Source organism: Phalacrocorax aristotelis, chromosome 1 (assembly GCF_949628215.1).
Source record: "Phalacrocorax aristotelis chromosome 1, bGulAri2.1, whole genome shotgun sequence".
Taxonomy (NCBI): Eukaryota; Metazoa; Chordata; class Aves; order Suliformes; family Phalacrocoracidae; genus Phalacrocorax; species Phalacrocorax aristotelis.
The window spans coordinates 141790871-141813652 of record NC_134276.1 but is presented as its reverse complement, the minus strand read 5'-3'; the positions used below and the strand labels follow the sequence as shown (position 1 = coordinate 141813652).

General features: G+C 40.8%; 1 protein-coding gene across 3 annotated transcripts in view; it reads right to left on the bottom strand.

Annotated features, from left to right (window-relative positions):
- Positions 1 to 22450, bottom strand: part of SHISAL1 (shisa like 1) — an 83392-nt gene extending 60942 nt beyond the window's left edge. For 2 of the 3 annotated variants that reach the window (XM_075112775.1, XM_075112759.1), the window contains exon 1: positions 21812 to 21900. The gene's annotated coding sequence lies outside the window, so the exon portion shown is untranslated. Of the gene's footprint in view, positions 1 to 21811; positions 21901 to 22363 lie in introns of those variants that run through there. The other variant, XM_075112765.1, reaches the window with a different exon arrangement.
- Between the last annotated feature and the right edge of the window lie 332 nt (positions 22451 to 22782).

Sequence of the window (22782 nt, the reverse complement as noted above, 5' to 3'; positions counted from 1 at the left end):
CGTCTTTACCTCAATTGTATATCGAAAATGCCAAACAAAAAGGGTAAAACTGCAATTTCATCTTGCTTATAAGCTTTAAGCATAGCAGCTTCTGAAGGGAATTTTGAACAGATGAATTTCCAAAGCAAGTTAAGCAATTCATAATCTTCCTTATATTATAAGGTAATTAGCAATAATTAGGAAGGCCACTCTAGCTTACAGAAATATCTCAGCCTAAAAAGAAAACTCACCTTGAAGTACAGCACTGATTAAGAAAAAATTCAAGAAAAATAACACTTAGGAAAACACTTCTGAGCTAACCAAGCCTGCAGCTTGAAACTGCAACACTGTTGGGTACCAAGTTCCACTTAATCCTTCACAAAAAGGTTCATAACCAGGCTAGGCATCAGCACTGTAACTGCCTTCAGCTGTCATCAACCTTGTCACAAAGGGGCTCTTCAAATGAAGATTACTGCAAAATATGCTCAGAAATGAGGCCAAAGTTCATCTGAAGAAGTGATAATCTTCTTCAGGGAAGTCAAGAAGTAGCAAGCAGAACTTAAACATCACAGTTTGTTTTGCTTCCTTGCAGGGCACAGACATTTGATAATTAATAACAGTTGCAAAAAGCACACGTCTAACAATCGCTGATGCATATGAAAGAGTAAGTCTATTTGTTTATCTAGTAGAAAAAACCTGGGATCTTCAATAAGGTAAGGCAAGGCACAAAGAAATCCAGAAGGCATTGTTTGTTGGAATAAGCAGAAAGGAGAACTAGCTTGGAACAAAGACGAATATGGCAATGTTTACAGCCCAACAAGCAATGAGAAGAGCCAAACAGCTGCTTACATGATAGCAATACATAGCCTTCTGAACTAAAGATCTCTGATTGACTGCTAAATGCATGCAATACAAGACAAGAAGATGCACTTAAGAGACCTATGGGGATATCAGCTCAATGAACTTGAAACAAGATGTTAATAAAGCACTGTCTCAATTGCAACTGTATAATACAGCCAGTTCAAAAGAATATCCACGTGAAGGACTAAAAAAGCATTTACAGTTAAATTAAAAATCCCGGCAGTTGTATTGGTGCGACTACCCGCAGACGTTTCCAACTCTCTGTGGGAACAGAGTGATCAGCATGTTTTTTGAAAGCCAATATTACTATTAAAAAGGCAGATCTCCCACAGAAGTACATGTACAAGGTTTCAGAGCAAGTCAATGCTTGAAAGTGCTGACAGTTAACCTGAGGCAAGTGTTTGGGTTCTGTTGTTTGTCTTATAGCTGGAGGAGAACCGGAACCTACTGAATTCAGCCTTACGCAGCATACAAGCATGACAGTGGGTCTCTGAAACTACTCAAAGAGCAAACATCAGTACCACCAGCAACATTAGCCAAAACTTCCATCTTGATCTCATAACAAGGGAAAAGCATCCCAATTATCCATCCTCTCTCCAGTCAGGCTCCCCATTGTACTGATAAGCTACTAGCTAGCAGGAAAGCAGTATTTCCAAGAAGATGACAGAAAAACAGACTAGGGAGCCAGCTGGGACACGCATGGTACGTGAAAACACAAAACCCTTGAACACTAGGGTCTCCTACAGCATGTCTCCTGGCTACGAAGGCAGGTCTCCCAGCATGCAAGAAAGTTTCTGGCAGAGGACGAGCAGAGGTAGACAAAGGAAAATGTGTGTGCGTGTCCGTGTATTTAAGAGAGAGAATGCAGTGCGAGAAGTCGAAAAGTAATTTGGTTTTATTACAAGCAGTTACATAGTGGGCACTCCTGCAAAAGCATTTCCACTATAATGGATCTATCAACCTGTCAACACTACACCACAGCACCTAATTAGCCTGCTACTTTTTTATTCACCTTGCATCATATTTCAATTTGCCTTTGTAGTTGGAGCATGAAAAGCATTCTGGAAAGGTTTGTTGTAAAAAAAAATCATGACCCTTAAGTATTTATATTATACCACATATATTTATGTCACCTATTTTTACTACTGAAAGCCAGACTAAAGCTTCTTTGCTTTTAATAAGTTTTTTTATTGAAAATAAAAACTCTTTATGTATTCCATATAATTTATATTGTTCTGTCATGCAAACACATCATTCATATTGTTCATTCCCAAGAAGATAAGCATTTTTATTCTTCCATTGGCTCAGTGCTATGAGAAAATTAAAGCACTCTAAAACTACCCATAACATAACTCAAAAAATTAATACTTCAATCCTTCAGAGCTTTCTTACTGGAAAAAGGTAATCAGATAATTAAAGAAAGCTGTTTTTCATCAGGAAAATCAGCAGTTTTAAAAACACAAAATAACTACTGGTGCAAACATTAAGATTTTCTCCACTGTCACAAACCTGATTCAATTTGAAAATGTGCACACAGATAATTTCCATATATTTAAGCACAGTCTGCAGATAGCACCTAAGAGCCTTGAGTGGTACTCTCCGGTTTTCAGCTACGTACAGGATAAAAAAAACCCAAAAACCAAAAAAAAACACCAAAACAAAAACCTATCGACTTGCTTCAGCACTCCATGACCAACTTAGTCATCAAGTGGGTTAAGTATAACATAAATATATAATAACCACTACAGTGTTGACATGTCACTGTAAGCACACCCTCTCTCCCCCTTATACAAGTACAGTTCTGTCATAGTGTTGCAATACTTGAGTGTCAATGCCATCTGCTTTGTTCAGGGTTTGCAGAAAGCCAGACTGAAAAAAACCAAAGATCCTACTTCTCTTAACGGACTTGGACCTTTTTGATGTCTCACTCTTTTAAGCATAAGCTTTTTAAAGATAAAAATTATTTTGTCATTACTTAGAAGCAGCATGACTTCTGTTCAAACACTAGGAAGTTCTACTTCTGCAGAACAAGTGATGTGAAAGTGATTTTCCCCGTTATTTGAAAGATTTCTGTAGCATTTTCAGGCAATGTATTTTTAGGCATTCATCTTAAGTGACAAGGAATATTCTTGGATAGTAATATTTTTTTTCTCCTGAAGTATTTCTGAAGGGGTTCAAAATCTGACAGGAATACTCATACTGCCTTAATGAAAAGGCTCCCCATTTGTGTGTAGCAGCTTGGCTTTCACCCTTTGGATTTTGTGAGGTCACAGAGTCACAGAATGGTAGGGGTTAGAAGGGACCCCTGGAGATCATCACTGTGCTAGTCCTTTCGGTGACCAAAAATTATTCTATATTGGACAAAGTCAGCATACTACACGTAAGCAACACGTGGGAGCAGAAATGGATGCCAAAGGTCTGGAAACATTTTTGGTTTTAATTTAATTACAGAAAACTTACCTCTAAAAGTTTATTGTTACGAGTACTTCACAATGGAATGGAAATGGCATTTCAGGCTTTGTCCTTGGTTTTTTGTGCTAAAAGCGACTGGAAAACTAAGTTACCTGTTCTTCTTAAATGATTACCACTTTGACCGAGCCATAACGCTGAGAACTCTCATCCTCTTTCAAGCAGTGCCACTCCTGCACCAACAATGCTGCGCAGGTGCCCAGAAGTCACACTACAGCAGTTCCCTGTAATTTGCCAGAGAAGACGTACTGCCCTGCATGATATGATACATGTGATATATATGTGACAAAGACATATGTGATATATACAATATATATACAATATACATATACACAATATATATTATTTATACAATGTGATATAAACAAGATATATACGTGATATATCTACAGAATACATAGGATATATGATGTAAACAATATCATATATATATATGGAACATATGATATATGACAGACATACAATATGTTATTATAACATGTAAAGGGACTTGTTTTTTTGCTAGATCCTCATAAAATTAGTCATGTTCCACCAGAGTAGCCTCTCTGGACTTTTTGTGTATTCACAGAATCACAGACTGGTAGGGGTTGGAAGGGACCTCTGGAGATCAGCTTGTCCAACCCCCCTGATTGAGCAGGGACACCTAGAGCAGCGGGCACAGGAACACATCCAGGTCGGTTTTGAATGTCTCCAGGAGACATTCAAAGGAGACCCCACAACCTCTCTGGGCAGCCTGTGCCACTGCTCTGTCACCCTCACAGTAAAGACGTGTTTTCCTCACACTGAGGGGGAACTTCCTGTGTTCCAACTTGTGCCCATGGCCCCTTGTCCTGTCATTGGGCACCACTGAAAAGAGCCTAGTCCCATCCTCCTGACACCCACCCTTTAGATATTTGTAGGTATTGATGAAATTCCCCCTCAGCCTTCTCTTCTACAGGCTGAACAAACCCAGGCCTCTCAGTATTTGAAAAAGGGCACAGAACAGGTTTAGAAAAACTTGAGTGAGTCAGAACCTTGCACAGTCCTGAACCTTGAATGACCGTCAAAGCAATGATTTTCATTACCGCAATGCACATTGTCTGTTCAGTGTAATAAAATCTTTAAATATGGCTGAGTTCATGAAGGTGTTTTCACTTAATAGCTTGATCTTTTGGAATATGCCTGAATTAAGCTAGAAATCATAGTACATTGTCTCAAGCTGCTAAAATGTGACAAACCAGGTTTTCAAACGCACTAAAATATGTTTTTAAACCTATTCCAAAAGCCTTTTTACTGTCTTTTCCTTAAAAATCACCTATTAACTATGCTGAAACATAGTGCACTATACAAATGGAAAAAAAAACCTAATGAGATAGGATATTAATAAAAGCAAAGAGTGAGAAAATGCACCAATGACTGAGAAAACCTCTTAGCAACAAGATTCAGGAATGAAAAGGATGCTGCACATATGAAGCAAGTTTATGCAAAACACAGGCCAGAGTCCAGCTGAACAGGTAGCGGTCATAACAACACATTTCTTTCAAGTGTTTAGGAAAATGTATGTAGTTAAAAATGTTAGCACTTATTCACTACTGATAACTGGACTACCAGGTACGGGGAAGGTATTTTTGAACACCGTAATGGTTAGAAGTTTTCTGAAACTGAAGTTTCTTTTGAAAGTTTTTTTGAAACTGAAACCAGTTGTGCAGAATAAAAATTCAAAGCCTGTTCCAATTCTTTTAAAAATCAATGCAGCTAAGAAAGACTTAAGTGAAAACAGGAAGAACAGTATTTCTTTAATTCCATGGTAATTATCATAGAATACTTCATCATTGAGCAATGTTTAAAGTCACTTTACAAACTACCTGAGAAGAACAATTCTTTCAGCACTTGAAACACTGTCAGTTTTGTTACCCAGCGTCTCAGATCCAAATGACTCTTCTAATGTCTGCTTCATTTTAGCCCATATCTATTTAATGGGTACCATGCAACAGGCACCTTTGTGTGATTTTCACCAACTCACGCCCCCTCTCCCCAATCTCCCATCTCCAAAGAATTTAAATGTTAACAACCATGACCAAACAATAACAAGCTACAGAATTTAAGACACCTAGAAATCAATAAACAAAATACTAATTTACTGATTAGATTAACTAGTTAAACAATGCTGTACATACTGCGAGGAGCCCTATCTGAAATATCAGCCTTGCTATTGTCAGGCAGTAGTGAATACACAAGGCTTTGGTTTTCTGTGCACTAGAGCTCTGTTGCCTCAGCTTGCTTTGCTTGTCTAAGATCAACTTCATCAAAAGGATGGACTGATTATTTGTCCAATAATAGATACTAAGAAGAAAGTCTTCTGGGTAAGCTTACATTATCTAAAGTAGGGACTGTCTACTGGCCTATGATGATGGATTGACTAGCTGTGATCATTGCTCTTGCTTCCCATATCTAGACACAACCTTGTAATGGGTCCAGCTCTTATGGAAGACTGCTGTGTCCCATGCTTCATTTCTAAGATCAAGTACAGAATAGTATTCCGGGAAGGAAAATAAAACGAAACATCGCACCAAAATGACACTAGAACAAGAAATCTGTCCTATATCCAATGCCTCTAGTAGAAGATGGCTAAGTTAAGGGTCCCTAAGCAGAAATTCCCCATGTAGATGTTTAGACGTTCCTGGGATACATCTCACCTATCTTTAAAAACTTTCTGTAGCATACAGATCTATATCTATACTCAGTTTAATGGAGAAGGAAGTACTTTCCGCATGCAAATCAACATGAACGTCTCCATTCTGAAAATATGGAATGTGCTGTTGACTCCACTGAATGACAACAGGTGGAGAGAACTCAACTGTGCACGAATACATCCAGTTTAATGAATCACATCCCATCTGCTAGCACTGGGGGACAGCTAAGTGTGAGACAGTCTTAAGAAACCTTATATCTGACAGTAGTCGACTGTGTTTTAGTCAAATCCAGCAGAAAGGGCCAACTATGAAGCACTCTTAGAGATAAATGAGGAATTCTGCACTGACAAGAGACCAGGCTATAACTACAATATACAACAGAAACAGAGAAAGACCACTGGAAGATGCAGACTTGAACTGTCTTGAGGAAACGAGGATGTGCCAAGTGAAGCAAATTCAAATATAGAGTAGATAACCATTATGCGATCTTCAAAGAACCCAAACTATTACAAGCAAATCTGATACAGAAAGTTGCCCATGGACCTATGGTGAACCAATAGCAAGATAACTTCTTGCCATAAGGAGGAACAGATGCAGTGACTACAAGGGGGTTATGTCACTTAAGCAAGAGCATGTAAGAACCAGAGCTTGCGTAGCATGAATGAGAACCATGTCAATAACATAATTAATTTGAAAGCATTCTATTGAAGAATTACGTACAGGGTTTTAGAAGAAGATAAGCAAGGCTATCAGCCTGAAATCAAACCGGCTGTTTATTACTTTTGTATTTGGTGTACAAAAGTTGGCATGGTTAGTCAAATCACAATATCAAAACTTTAAAAAAACTTCACAGAAAGAAGTTAAACTGAAGTTCAAGGGTACTTTGTTTTCACAATGGGAGAATGTAGAATAAAATGCTTAAGTAAATGAACCGAGAATGGTACAACACATAGCAATACGGTGGAGGAGAATTTACCCATCACTGAGTTTAACCACTTTGCTTGCTAGACAGGCCATATATAAAACTGCTAATGCAGGGTCCAAGGACAATGTTAACGTGGTATAGGAAGGGACAGAACAGAGGTCAAAAAGTTCAAGCACTCTGCAGCCTGTGACTTAAGATACAGATTACAAGAGGAGACTTTTGTCACATGGCTATTGGAATAACATGTAAAAGCAAAGAGTGAATTCACCCACAGTATAAAAGGTAGAACTTACACATGAGCTGAGAAGAACCAATCAAATACATAACAAAAGAATGAGGAGAAAAATCTGGAGATAAATGATTCCAAATATTTCCTATACCTTAGGCAGCCCACGATTATGCCTAAAGATGGTAGAAAAATAGAATACCTTTATGGTACCCCTTAAGGGAATGTATTCTGTAAAATACAGATTTTTTAAAATAAAAAAATCTAAATTTTTAAATATTTAGTACTATTTTATTATTAATAAAAAGAAAAATACTTTTCCCAGAAAATAAGGTAATTAAAGGAAAATAATAGACGTTTTGATGCTATAAAAGGTTAATGCTGACAATGCTGATGACTTCATCTATAAGAAATACCAGAAGAACATTACTAGAGCGTCTAAACAGCTCTGGAAAGAACTAGAATTCACAGAGTAATTCAAAGCAAGAATGTAAATCCCCTAAAAATAAAAGTAATGTTAATACCACATTTGGAAATGCAGGCACCTCAAACTGCTCAGGTGACCACGAGGATGCCATGACAAAGGGCTACTGCAAAAATAACTCAATTTTCTTCAATATCTGATCTGAGCTGCTATTGTTTGCTGTTGATGATGTTCAACAATTGTTCTGTCTCCTTGAGATAAACTCATGTGAAGACTAGATAGATAGTAATCCCCTTAAGTATTTTGTCTGGGCACACTCTGTGTGACTCCACAGTGAACCAAATTGTTTTGCAACAACAATAACTGAAATTTGCTTTCCCAAAGAGGCAATGATTACCCATGCCCTAGCCAAGGTAAAGACATAGGGAGGGAAAAAGCCTAAACATCTGGTGACTCACTAAGGACATTGCTAGTTCCACATGGGCAAAACTTATGATGTATAGGGGAAGATTTGAGAACCTGAAAGATTCTTCTTTTTGTTTTGTATTTTGTGAGGAGACACATCTTAAGACTTGCCTTACACAAGAAACCAAAGTACTGCATCCTCAGGGCACATACTCTAGTTTTAAAGCAGTTTGAATAAGCATGGGGAATTCAGATTAACCAGAAGGTCCCTTCTCTCAGCAGTAGGGAGTATAATTCCTACTGCTGACAAAAATACCACATAGCGAACAAAAACCAAGTACCACTTCTGTTACAGAAACTTTAAATCTGTACAAGAAACATAGCATAAAGCCACAGTGGAGAATTGCTTCACTCTTGTCAATTGAGAAAGAACAAGAATTTGCAGAACCACCATGACGAACTGCACATATTCTGTAATGGTTTCTGCTGTCAACTGATCAAGTACCTGACCATAGCGTCACCCTGCTCTCAAAATGCTGGGTTTCTATGTTAACAGATTTCTGGTAGAGACCAACCTTTACCTTTTCTTTGTGATTCCAGGTCTCTCTTCCTCTCTTTCCTGTCAACTTACCTTCTAGAACCATGTGTTCTGTTCCTCCCGCTGCTGCCCTTGATCCTGAAACCAAGTAAGGCAGACTTTCCACTGTCACTACTCCTCCATAACCTCATTTGGCTGTCAGGTTTTGCCCATTAAGTCCTTCAGACTCCATGGCAGAAGGCAAAGAAATGCAGAGGCTTAACAGGAAAATTTCTTGTCTGAATTTATTTTAGAGAACTTAGTAGTTCTAATTCTACAAAACTACATACTTATACCAAGCTGACTCCCTCTTCAAAGCATCCACAGCTTGGCAGAACACTTCCTTGCCTTCACCCAGAAATCACTCCAATAGGATCTACCGCTTACAACACTGAGTAACTGGGGGATAAAGTGGCACATGACATTCACGTTGGTAAATGCAAAGTAATGCAGGGAGGGGCCTCAGCACTGGTGGGCTACTGCATCTTAGAGAGATATGACAGCTATAATGAAAAAAAATGTATGCACGTCAACTTATGCAGATGGTGATTTAGTACTCAGTAGCAGTCAGAAGGCAGATCAATTTTCAGAAGCTGCTGAGAAAAAAAAAAGGAGCAAAAGAGAAGCTCATTATATCATGATACCAGTTTATGGTTTATCTACATCTCTAGAGCTGGAAAGGGAACAGGAGGGAATGAGAAGAATAGCAAGAGGTGTAGAATGTTTTCTGTATGCAAGCATTTAAACAGACTAGGAGATTCAGCTGCGAAAGAATCTCATAAAAAGTCTATAAAAATCTACAAGTGGCATGGACAAAATGAATAGGCAATAATCACGCATCGCTTCTCATAATCAAGAATTACAGTATTATCAGAGAGAAGGTCCAAAACAAACAAAAGGAGGTGTTTTTCCACAGATCATACAGGTTAACTGGATTTTTTTTAAATGACAAAATCTTACTTATATTTTAAGCACAATTAAACCGATTTCATGGATTAAAAGATCCACCAACAGCTATTAAATACAAAACTATGACTTCTAATGCAGAAAGTACCTGCAATGCAGAAAGCCAGAAGCGGAGAGGGTATATCTGGAAAAATGTGTTTGCCCTATACTTACATGATAGGATATCTAGCCCAGCCAGTATCAGAGACATGGCAGCAAGCTAGACCAATGCTTAACCGGATCCAAAACATCCACTCTTACATCCTTTTTGTGTGTCATCTGCCCAATCCAAAAGAGCCACACCAGAGCCCAGTCTCCTTGCCCTGTCCCGTCTTTGCAGAATGCCTATACATAAAGCAAAGCATTGCCCTACAAGAACAGATCATGACCTTCAAGTCGCCTTTTGATGGCTGCAAAGATCACAGTTTTCTGAAACCTCTTAGTACTAGAAGATATTCTTCTCCAGGCTGTCCGAAAGCCTGCTGCTGGGCAAATACAAACTATGGTAGCCTTCAGTTCTAATGTTCAGCTACTGGAACAAAAACTGCATGATTTGATACTTATAACCCACCCTTCACTGTGTAGAGCTGACCCAGCTTTGGATCCTCTAAAACCACAGAATATAATGAAGTCACAACTCGGGGTCAGAGCACGCAAGAGAACCCTTCACACAGACTTACATCTTGAAAGCAGATTCCTGTAAAAGGGCAAAGCCACCGTAATGATGTGCAGTTATTATTGTGCATAGACAACTACTGTCTAGATAGTCAACTTTAAATTGCTCTGGACCCTGCACAGGGTAGACAGCAGGCAAAAGCTTCAGCAGACTCTTGTGAAGTGGTCAGCCTGCACACTGCTTAGTTTTTGGCCTCTGTAGAATAAGGTCTTTAGAAAAAACAGACACATGCAGTCCTTAAGTTGTTTCTAGGAAAGCAGCTGATGCCTTTTGTTGTCAAAATGAGACAGGAATGAGAATCTTCCTGGATTTGTTTGTTTGTTTTTTATTTTTTTGTAGGAATGTAATTTGTACAGCTATCTATGCCTCACCTGTGTCCTGTTGATCACCTGTGTTTTGAGGGTTTTACTTTCTACTGTATTGTGCTTTATATGGTGAAAAATTATGAAGAGTTTGCATCCCAGTGAACTTTGGTTTTGACTAAAACCTGATACAGCACACCACTAAGAAGACGGATCATGCAGAAGAAAATTTTTATTTTTAAAATTTTAAGTGGTACTTTACTACTCCTGCCTTAAAGGAGCACATTCTTCAGACATTATTTCATCCTTCTAATGTGGAAGATGTGCTGCTGACTACTTGTATCATTACATTTTCAGACATTCTTCAATCTTGTGGTAGAACAAACTTCAGTATTGCTTAGGTGCTTGTTCATGAATTTTAAATCATTGACATTTCTTCTTAGTCTTGCTGGAAAGTCTGGATGCTTTTCGCAGGAGAAGGAAGGCCAGAGAATCTGCCATCCTGATGAATTTCAGTTGCATCCATCATCACTTGGCGCTTTAGAATTCAGGTTCTGTATTTGTTATTATCAGTACATTTGTTTTTGTTATATCAGTACCTTTCTTAGCAGTAGCAAGCTGTATAACACATGGCTTGCTTTATTGGGTCTGCTTTGCTACGAATAGCTAGGCAATTTAATTTGGGTGACATCCTCCCCACTCCCCCACCCCCCAGCCAACGAACAAACCATCATACAGATGGATTGCGTTCAGCATGGTTATTTCAATCATGGAAAATACTCTTGTGCAAGAAGACAGGACTTCTTTTCCAGGAAAGAGGACTTGCAATGATGACGATTCTGGAAACAAACTGATCGTGTCAGGTGCTCAGCATCTCAATTCACAGCAAAACTCACATTCTTTTGGGGGGTTACTCTGTGCCAGATATAAGTTCTCCAATAAGGCTGTGCAACTGAGCAGTATTTTCTGTTGTTTTGGCAGCTGAATTGGAAAAAATTAGAAAAGACATTCATCTTTAAATGGGATAAACATTTGTTCGGTTTTGGTCCTTGAAACTAAAACAGCAGAACATTTACTTCATACCAGACAGAAAGGAAAAGGAAAGGAAAAAACACAGGAAATAGGGATTAGGTTTATGAATCAGGAAGATTATTTTCCTGGTTTCCTGTGCAAGACATGAAGAGGAAGGCAGCACAATAAGTGTTTTTTGAGATAGTCTGGCAAATTTTGGAAGTTTGTAGGCAGTTGCTGGACATCCAAGCTTTATTAGCCCAGACCCTGCCACCAGTATACTGCAAAACACAGTCAGTCCTGACTTTGGTAATGAAAAATCAATGACAAGAGTTCCATTACCCTCCACTATGCGCCTGCCTAGGCCCGCCTGAAGAGGGATACATGACTGATGAGGCAGACAGAACAGAAAAGGAAGAGCAAGTTCAGAAACTAAAAGAAGAGAAATCTCAGCTTTGATTGTGAAGAGTGACAGCACTACAGTTTTATTTCTATTATTTTATACAGGCCTTTATTGTTTGTTGTAACTATTATGCAAAAGGTTGCAAAAACAATGCTTGCTTTTAAAGCCTAATTATCAAAACAGACATCAGTATAAACACATCCTGCTTAAAAAGGGTGCTGACTTCCTTGAGAACATTGCTCCTCTCATATCTTTCCTTACCGAGAACCTAGCACCAAGAATCTTGACTAGGGCAGACAGACAAACACAGTACAGGGTGCTTCTGAAAAATCACACCCATGTTGTTGGAGCTCTTGCTTGATGTTTTAAGGTTGGACTGTAATTACCATTGATTTAAGACTATTGGATTAAATGTCATACTTCAGAGAAGAATAAAAGAAAAGTGGAAAATTAGCTCTTAAATGTTTACAATTCTGAAGCCTTGTGAACATGTTTATTGCATATTTCATTTCCATCACTGCCGTAAGTTTAGAAAGACATTACTGTTGTTCAATAGGTAAAGTATTAAGTTTTGTTCATTACAGTTCTCGATCATCTGGACTCATGTTTATGCTACTGCAAATCTTCCACTGCAGTCCAAACTGAGAAGATTTAGGGAGAAGCTAGGTAGAGTTAGAAAATAGTTATAAGCGTTACAAACTCTGGACCAAAATCTGCCATAAGCATTAACCTCGTTGCACCCTTCATGTTATCACAGAGAGATTAGACCAATTACAAAAATAATAATAAAAAATGAACACATTATGCAAATTAATGTTGATGAGAGCTATGCATGTATGCCTGTATGAGTGCATGTGGATACACATTCATTTCTCTTATGTGTAATAGATTCTAGGGAAAAAAAAACAAACTGAAGCAGTCTTTGGACTATGGCCTTAGGGCTCAGATGACTAACGATGGATAGAACTTTGCCTGCTACGAATATGTTACTCTGAGAAAAAAGATGTGAGACTAACAAAGACAATTAATGAACTGAACAGCTCTCTGCTAAGAATGACCCGAAAGTGTGGGAAGCTAACGATAAAGAGTAGAAAGGCGAAGAAGCATTATTACTGCCAATTCCCTTCCTCATAAATCTCACATTGTTATATTTAGATTACTGGCCAGGAGTGCATCCTGATTCCTGCAGAGGGGACTCAGCAAGCGTTTGCTCTCATAATAGCATCCCTCTGACACACGGGGCTTGACCCTGCCTCCATTCAAATAAATAGGGATTTGCCCGTGGACTTATAAAGTAGGATCCGTATCTTGAAAACAGTAATTTCATATGAAAGAAATATTTGAGACCTGTTCAGTAACTCTTCACCTGTGCTCTTCTACTCTGAAATAAGCACGAATTGTTTCTCTGTTGCAGGATAGGCTTTAATTTTTAAATATACTTCTATGAATGAGGCTCCTAAAAAGTAATTATCATCAGCAATATATGATGTGAGCTGGTTTCTAATGTAAAATTATATACCTCTAGAGTTTCAAGGGAGCTGCTTTTGACTAACACTAGTCAAGAGAGGAACAGTGAAGCTAACCCTGGGTGAAAAGGAAGGAAACAGAAATGGGAAGAAGTTAAGAGCAACTGAGCCTGATCTTTGCAGCGAAGATACTGACCACAGTGATTCATACACCCTGCTGCTCTTCTAGCAAGAGAACAACTGGAAGACTGTCACAAATCACAGGTTAGGAGCAGAAGAGCACCAAGCCCACAGAACCCTTTCCATTTGCCACCAGTCCTTGAAGGGCTACGGGACAGGATGTGGCTCACTAACCGTTGCGCTGGCTAACGCTCCTGTGCTAGAGCGATCCCTCTGCGGCCAGTTACTTGGCTACTGAGTTACTTAACATAGGAAGTTACTTCGCTGATTTGCCCAAACACAGACTAGAGAGTCTGCAACACGGAGTAATAATTAAGTCTCCCACTTGTGTGTATAGAATCTCCTTGCATAGTTGGCTTCAGTGATTGTTTATTTTCTGGCTAGAGCCCAGGTTTCTAAATCCGTGCCAACAGTATTTCTAAAAATGAAAATTCAGCAATATCTTAATCAAGGAAATGCCGCCATGTCACAATGCTTTACAACAGTATCACAATGAATTACTCTTAAAACTCCACACAATCAAAAGAGATAACAAGCGTGATTATACTGAACTTGCTTCATAAAAAATGTTTCAGTATTGAGAACAGCCACTCACTGATTTCTCTCTTGACTTTTCAATTCTAGTCCAATCTGTCAGCGAGCAACTCTTCCAAGAAGCCAGATATGCAACCAGTGTTTTATTCAGGTCAGGGCTCCTCCACCACATATCTACAAGCTAAATTTAACTGCTGGTGTACTGACAATATGATATTTAGAAGACTGAAAGTATTAATTTTTTCCTTCCCTCCCAAACTAGAAATGAAGACCATCCGTGAAGATGATGTTCAGTTTCCATTCACACATGCTCGACATTTCCCTTGTTTTGGATAGTCTCAAGTTCTTCACGACTACAAAAGTTTGGGCTGACACGGTTTCTGGCTATAGTCTTATGTTGTCTTTTACAGCGTTCAAGTAAATCAGTCAAATAGCTTTGTATGCAAGTTCTGCATTTTGGGATATTTTGTACCTTTAGAAATGGAAATACTTCTTATCTTTCGAATAGAAAGTTTGATCTGTTACCTTGGCAAAAAAAAAATGTTTGGTCTATTATCTTGGCAGCTTTCCGTCCAAATGACATGCCATGGTTATACTGAAAAAACAAGGCGGGAACAAAGAACCTAACCTAACTGTATAAAACAATGCCAGTGCTCTGGATTTTAATGCATATTGAACAGTCATATTTGCTATTCAAGATAAAGTGTCTGAAGCAGAAATAATTCCCTTGGAAAAGTTTACCTCTTTAGAATTTTGCCTGTGTTTTTGAATGCTAAAATATTAATTACCTGGGAAGTGGCATAATGGGAAAGCATGTCAGCCACATGCTTTACAAGACAAAGTTCTTTTCCCCCCCCTTGTTTTTTTGGTTGTATTTGTGGTTTGTGGGGTTTTTTTAATTTCTTTTTTGGGTTTGTTTTTTTTTTTTTACAACTGTAAGAATTGTTGGGCAGGGTAGTAGGTGAAGAAGATAATGAACGTTGATGCTGTTAGGATGCTACAGGGAAAAAAAAAAATAATCTCTCAAGTGTTCACCACAAAAAAAAAGCAGTCCAAGATGGGAGATAACCATGCTTCACCTGGTAATCAGAGAAAATGGAGTTCTGACTACCACAAGCTGAAAATTGCATGAAAAAGCAGCCCTGAAGCTCGCATGTTTGGGAATGCAACGCAAACGGCAAATAAACAATCTATATGACTCAAGTGACTACCTTCCCACCACTTCCCACTTCCTACCTTCCCACCAGATAAATAATTTATTTGGACAGAACATCGGCTTTCTAGTGGCAAAATTAATGGAATACAGGGATTTTGGAAAACAAGCAAGGAACTGCAGATATCTGTAAGCTACATTTTGGAACCCCCTACCTCCAACAGGCTCTAGATATTTAATTTCAAATCCCCTTAAAGAAAAAGCCTGCAACTGAAAAGGTTCCTCTCTTAAGTGAAACATAGGAATGTCAGTAAGGGTAAGATGAGGGGTGAAAGAGAGGAGAAAAAATTAATACCCAAAGGAAGAAAAAAGTTTTAGTTAGGGACCAGTCTGACTAAAGTCTAACAACCCAAAGCAGCAGACTTGCAGTCCAAAGTTTTCCTTGGTAACCTCCAACAGCCTCCACATCAGTGTGGGAAAGGGCCTTTAGCTTCTTCAGGTAAACTGAAATCCCACTGCCTTTTCTGCTCAACATAGTAAATCCTTTGTGTAACAGCTATTATGTCACATTTCACTGCTCCTAGAATTCCATTCCTGATATAATCTAAGGGGCCTGAATAGTGTCCATTAGAACAACTCCGATTTTATCAGTAACACGATCAAGCCTCAATTGTTTCTTGGGGCAGAATGAGAGCTGGTAATCCTCCACAGTCCTGCCAGGAATGCCCTAAGATTTGTTGTTTGCAGTGCTTGGTCTGCAAGCATGTTACTGTTAAGAGCTTTGAAGCCTAGAACAATGCTTGATGTTTTGTGTAATGTTGTGGTCTGGTTCTTTATTAGGAAGTTTCTTTCTAGCTACCGAAGTATGTTTAGGAACACATCTTGTTCCTATGGAAATCAGTGAGAATTCTGCCCTTGACTCCAAATAGAGCAGGAACAGGCTCGTGTCTGCAACATCAGGCACCCCAGCATAAAGCGACAAAATTGGGTGGGCCTGGTAAGCTTCACTAGAGGCAAAAGGTCACCCTACAAACCAAGAGACTCAAAAGGAGAAGCATGCCAGCTGTTGCTGGGACTGCTGCACATGCAGTGGGAGGTCTCTCCCTGCCTTGTCCCCAGCGGACACCTCAAATCTGCGCCTTGGCTTCCACCCTGCACAGCCAGCAAGGCAGACCCATCAAATGCCGTGCTCAGAGCTCATCTCCTGCAAGTGAAACAGCCTAGGCAAACCAGTCCTACCATAAAGGCAATGCTTTATTATGCCAGCTGAAGTGAAAAGGTAGTTCAGGAGCAGCACCTGGTGCTTGAGATGCCACCTGAACTCAGGTATGTACTCAGTGGCTCCTCTCTGTAGGCATTATATATTGACAGAGGGTACTGAGCTGTAAGGGGGAAACATGCTATCCATTTTTCCTGCTGTGCACTGATTTCTTGGGGGTGGGGTGTTCCTTTACATTTTGGCAAGCAGTATATGCACATCTGGGGTACCAATCAAAGCAGAAATCTATCCTCTGTCCTACCAACAGCTAGCAGATAAATTTGCCTACATTTTTTCCACCTATCAGAAAGACAAGGAAACAAAAAAATATTTTTTCCTCTAGTGCTTTAAATCTGAACTGTTCCAAAGGTTGCACTATGCTGTTCTTAGATTTTCAGGGATTACCCAAGAGCAGAGGCTTCTGAAATCTACCAGATGCCAGAGCAAAGATACAATATGGCGAAGACCAACTGTTTGCCATGCATTTTTTGCTTCTATCTCTAGATGCTAGTCAGTTCCTTTGAATCAGAATTACACCACTGATATTTCTCATCACCAGTGGATGAACTCTTCACAATCAAGGCAAAGGCACGGAGATAATGAAGACTTTATACTGCAGAATCCATAGAGGCCAGCGAACAGCTCCCATCTTTGTTTTCACCGCCTTTGAGATTAATCCTTTCGTTTGGTGTTTATGAAGCAGTAAGGCAGTCTGGTCTGCTCACTCTCAGATTTATCTACTCTAACATCTGTGATTTGGCTTCTGCTCTTACTGGGCTTCTGGTGACTATTAACACCGCTACCTACTTAACAACTCAATTCACCAGTATCTGGATAACTCTTCTGTAATGGCTGTCTTCACCGAGTGCCTTATTTCACCCTGAATTTTTAAGTCCTTAAAGAAAAAAACCTGTCATTCATTCCATTCCCTTCATGCAGAAGGCCACAGCATGTTCAACGGGACTCTGAGAAGATTTACTTTCCTCTTCAGAATTCCTGTAGTCTACATTGCAGTGATGCACAAACTGATCGCTGGCAGAGCTCTACAACTACTGAACTCCATTATTGGTTTGAGCAACAAAAAGATTTGGAAGTAACTTGAATTTGGAAGTAATTAGAACTGATGTCTCATTTAATCTATTTTGTAAGTAGAAAATACACCCAGGTCCAAAACTTCCAAAGTGACTGGAGATTTCGTGCATGTCAACTTGCAGGTGTGCAACATTAGGCATTTTAGAGACTTGGGAGAGGTTTCCTTCCAGAATACATTTTTCAGAATACAGATTTATTTGGGTTGTTTCAAATTCAGGCCTTAAACATCTAAGTAATTTTGAAATCACTGTACACAGTTCATTAAAAATATGGCAAGTAAATAAAAGGTTGGAATGGAAATTTTCTATATAGTCACACTTAAGAGGTCTCATCTTTAAGAGGAATAAAATGACTGAAACAGAAGAGTTTCACTTTACCTTCCACTGGTATGCGAATTCTTGATCTTAAATTTGCCAGCTAAATTCTGATGAAAGTGAATCTACCATATATACCAGAAAAGAGATCACTTTAAAAGTCAGTTTTTCATCTGTAAACCCTTCATAGGAAATAACCCTGCCCCAAGCCTAGTTTATCAGAAAGCTTCAGTACCGATTAGCATAGTGATTTTGAAAAGTAAGACCAAACAAAAAAACATAGCTGAACCACGTACATCATAGTCTGAAGTGTAAATATTTTATAGTAGTTTTGAAGAATATAATTAAGCTCCCAACTGGAATAATATAGGAACAGCTCTCATACCTTCCTAACGTCATTACTCACTCCTGTCAAATGAAGCTGTGCGTTTTATAAGCTCGAAAAGTATACTTGAATACTCATCTGCCTTTCTGCCTCCTAAAAACACTGGAAGGGGGGAGTGGGGGGGGGGGGGGTGCGTGGGGGAAAGAATCAAGATTCCACTTTGGATCTTTAATGCTGGTTTCTGCCCTTGAGGATCCTGTGCCGCTAATATGCATATTTTAAATTCATGATTGCCTGTTTTTACATCCAGAAAACTAGTAAATTCAAACTGACAGCAAATATAGTTCTTCAGGAAAAGCAGGAATGAGCCATTATTTACTCTTTAGTCCTCGGAGGATACATCTGTGAACTTTTTCTCTGAAAGAGGTTTTCTTCAAACACACTTAGCAAAAGGAATTTTAAGGAACTAGCACTAGAAGCAATTGCTCTAGTACATCTTCACGCTGATCTGCAACAATCTTACTGCCTCTCAGACAGTAACTAGTGATCATGCAAAGACCACAGTGACCGATACAGGAAAAATGTTGGCTATCATTTCTTGTAAATTATACTGCAGTAACATTTTGCTACTCCAACAGAGATCTGTCTGGGCACAATATATGCCCGTTACAAGACTACACTGAAGATCCTACACTCCAAATAAGACTGAATTATAAATAGGGGGAGGATGACTGGGGAAAGATGAAATAGAGAGGTACAGCGATTTGTCCAGTGTAGATCAGTTACAGAGAAAGGAGCTCAACCACCGCCACTAAATACTGCTCCAACACTTTATTCACCAAACCAGTTGAAGGACTTCCAACACCAAGAAACAAACAATATTAAGTTTATTTCCACATGCTGGCAAAGCCTAAGCAATATGCAGCTTGAGCAATATGTAGCTTGAATATGAACACCGTTAGAAGCATTTTTGTTTATGAAAACTGGTGCACATTATATCCAGGTTACTTCAGTGCAATACTGAGTAAAATACAGTATAAACCAGTATCATAATCTATACCTATGGATTTAGCTTTCACATCTATGTACTTTTTTTCCCCACTCCCTCAAACAGAAAGCCTTTATCAGTGACAGGCCATATACTCAGATGTCTTCTTAAATGATTATTGTCCTGAAAAATAACTACAGAAGTAACACAGGCTTCTTGTGAATTATCTTTCTTGCTGCCCTGTTATCGGTCTTCAAAAATAAAATTACAATTTTTTTCTTTTTCCTCTCATGGCAACTAGGGTCTGAGAATTGAACAGGAATATCTGTTGTTCTTACTATCACCAGCAATTAAAGGACTGAGCTTTGCAGACGATGTAAAGCACAGAGTAAAACCTAGATCACTTTCTCTCTACCTGTATTGACCGTGCAGCACTAAGTAGTAAAAATTTAACAGTTCAGTATGGAAATTTAAGTCAGTGACATCCAAAGGAGATGAGATGCTGACTCAGATGTCATTCCTTTTTCTTTCTTTTTCTTCATGGGATTTTCATAAAATTACTTCCCTGGTAATGGTCAGAGGGTCCTCAATTTCCAAGAAATATTTTCAGACAGATTTCTCTCTACTAAGCCGCTAAAAACACAGAATAGAAAATTCAAGGTCACAGGCCTCGATTCTTTGGATTATTTAAGTAAAAGCTTGAAGCACAATTTGCCTACGGGTATTAGAGAGCACTAATGCACTTGGAATAGGCATGTGTTTTAGCACTTTGCTGAACTGAACTGAGCTGGGGATAGACTCTTCCTCACAATATGAAAAAGACACTTATTTTATAATAGATGTAGTTTATTCACTTAAAAGGAACACTTCAAGAAAGAAGAGAAATACACGCTTCTTACTGAAATTCCTTTACTACTATAACTTACTACTCCTGTCATCTAAAATGGTCACAACTGAACATCTCTCAGGCAGTATTTTGGTTTAGAACTATATATTCAAAAACATTTCTTACACACTCCCAATGCTTCTCAACAGAACACTACGTATTAAAATATTTCTTGGGAAACAAGAAGAATTGGTAGAACGGGTTCAGATGTTTTAGTTGACATACAGTTAAAAGCACAGGCTTGCTAGATCTCTCTCAAAAAAAAGCATTTAAGTCCCTCTCGGGTTGTGATGTTAAGGCCAGCGATCACGACTGTCATTCAATTTTACAGTCTTTTGTAAAGTTCCTATGTATACCCTTTGTCATGGTAGATATTCCTACAAATTTAAGGCTGCTAAAGACTCTCCTTTTTACCTGACTCTGATAAAGTTAACCCACGAAAGTAGTGACTGGTAGCTCGCATAAATAGGATTAGAATCACTGATTTCGGCTGGATCACATCATCATTTGAAAAGGTAAAAGGACAGTGCTATGCTAAATGAAGACTAAAGTTTAAAAAGGGGATTTTCACCTGTATCATTAGGGAAAAAGGATGTATGTTTATTCCTGATAATAGAAAACAATATATTCAGTTTCAACAGTACTCCATTTTAGAAGAAGTGTTTTGCTTCATTAGCTCAGAGCACTTCACAGGTACAAGTGGGCAACATGCCCTTTTGTTGAGACAGGGTGGGATATAAAGAAGTTAAGAGACCTGTCAAGGTCACACCACAAGAAGGTGACAAAGTTACGCAATAAGTCACTCCTGATTCCCAGCTCTGCTGTAGCAATAAAACTACAGAGACAGCAATACCGTGCCTCTCAAAGGGTTCTGTGCTACTAAATGATACGCAAACAAAAAGATCGCAAACGGCACGCTTTTCAGTACTAACACGCCTAAGGAGTACTTTGAACAAGCGACAAGTCAAACCATACCTTAGTCTGACCTTTACAGCTAAAGGAGGTATGGGAGTAAAATAAGTACTAAGAAATCTTGTATAACTCACACAGTTGCTTAGTCCCATCCATGTATCGTTAATTAAGGCTGGGGAAATAACCGAGCATGAGAGGAACGCTAAACAGAGGCCACAGGATCAGGCAGGTTTTATTTGTTTATTTTTCTCCCCAGTGGCAAAACACGATACCAGTACAAACACGCTTCATGAAAAGCAAAAAAAAAAATTAAATCGGGCAAATAAATAACCCCGAAGACTCAGAGGGGTCCTGTTGTCATGGAAACAAGTCACCACTAACGAGCCTTCCAAGACTCGAGTGATTAATACCTGAGTCCTGTAAATAAATATTGATTCAAAACCCAAACACACACATAATAAACCTACTGCCAGCAGCCTAGATAATGGGCAAACAAACAAGATAGCCATCCCGCAGCTTGCGCTCTCCGCCGGGTCCCCGAGCCGCGCTGTTTACATACCGCCTCGGCTTCCTTTCGCGCCGGGAGGCACACAAAGTTTCCGAAAGCCGAGCTGCCGCCGCGCCGCGCCGCGCCGGGGGACGGCGGCGGCCGCCCAGCCCAGCCCAGCCCAGCCCAGCCCCGGCAGCCCGGCGGCGGTGCTGGCCCGGCGCGGCTCGGCCGCGGCAGCGCTGCCGGCAGCTCTCTTCTTCGGGAGCGCCCGGGAGCGAACAGAGAAGCGCGATCCGCGACCCCCACCCTCCACAAGCCCCCTGCGAACAACCCCTCACCTTGCGCGAAGCGGCTCCCGGGGCACGGCCACTTCTCCCCAGAGTTGCGCGGCGAAGCGCCGAAGGAAAACTCGCCGCTGAGGCGGGGGCCGGGGCCGGGGGCGGCGGCGGGGCCGGCCGGGGGGCGGAGGGCGCGGTGCTTCAGCCGGCGAGGCGAGGGACGAGTCGCCGGTGCTCAGGAGCCGCCACCTCCTTCCCCATCTCCCCGCTCCGCAGCAATCCCGTCCCCTCCTGTCCCCGCCCGCTTCCCCACCTTCTTCTTTCCTCCCCCCCGCCTCCGCTCCAACCAGCTGCTCTCCCTCCACCTAGGGCCGGCTCTCCAGGTGCCTCCCTGCTCCCACCCGCGTCCCCTCTACGACGAGGTGAAGCGCCGGAGCGGGCTCTGCCGCCTCTCCTCGACCCGGCTGGCGGCTCCCGCGTCCCGCACGCAAACTTCCCCGCCCGGGCACCCGGCACCCGGAGCGGCGCTGCCCGGCTCGGCTCGGCTGGGGACACCTCTGCACGGAGCCCCGGATCGGGGCAGGGCAGAGCTGCCCGGAGGTGGCCGCTCACCTCAGGAAAGCCCGGCGGCGTCCTCCGGGGGTGGGGGCTGGAGGCATCACCGATGGAGGGGAAACCTAGCGGGTGCGCGCGGCTCACCCCGTCTTCTCCTCCTCCTCCTCCGTGCGGGGCTCGCTTGGCCGCCCCGCCGAGGAACCGGGCCGGCACGGCGCCTCTGCGGCTGGCCGCCTCCCGCGGGAGGGAGCGGGCTGAGGGGGAAGGAGGGGAGGCGGGAATTAGCAGGTGAGGGGCGGCCGGCGTGTGGCACCGCTCTCCGGCGCCCGCGGGACGGCTTCCCCCGGCGAAGTTGGTCTCTTGTCACTAGCGAGCGGGCGGCCGGGGATTAAATGTGCTCTCAATTTTAAGAGCATTACATTAATAAAGAGTGATTCGGTGATTTTTAATTACTCTGGGAGCATTCGGCAGCCTGT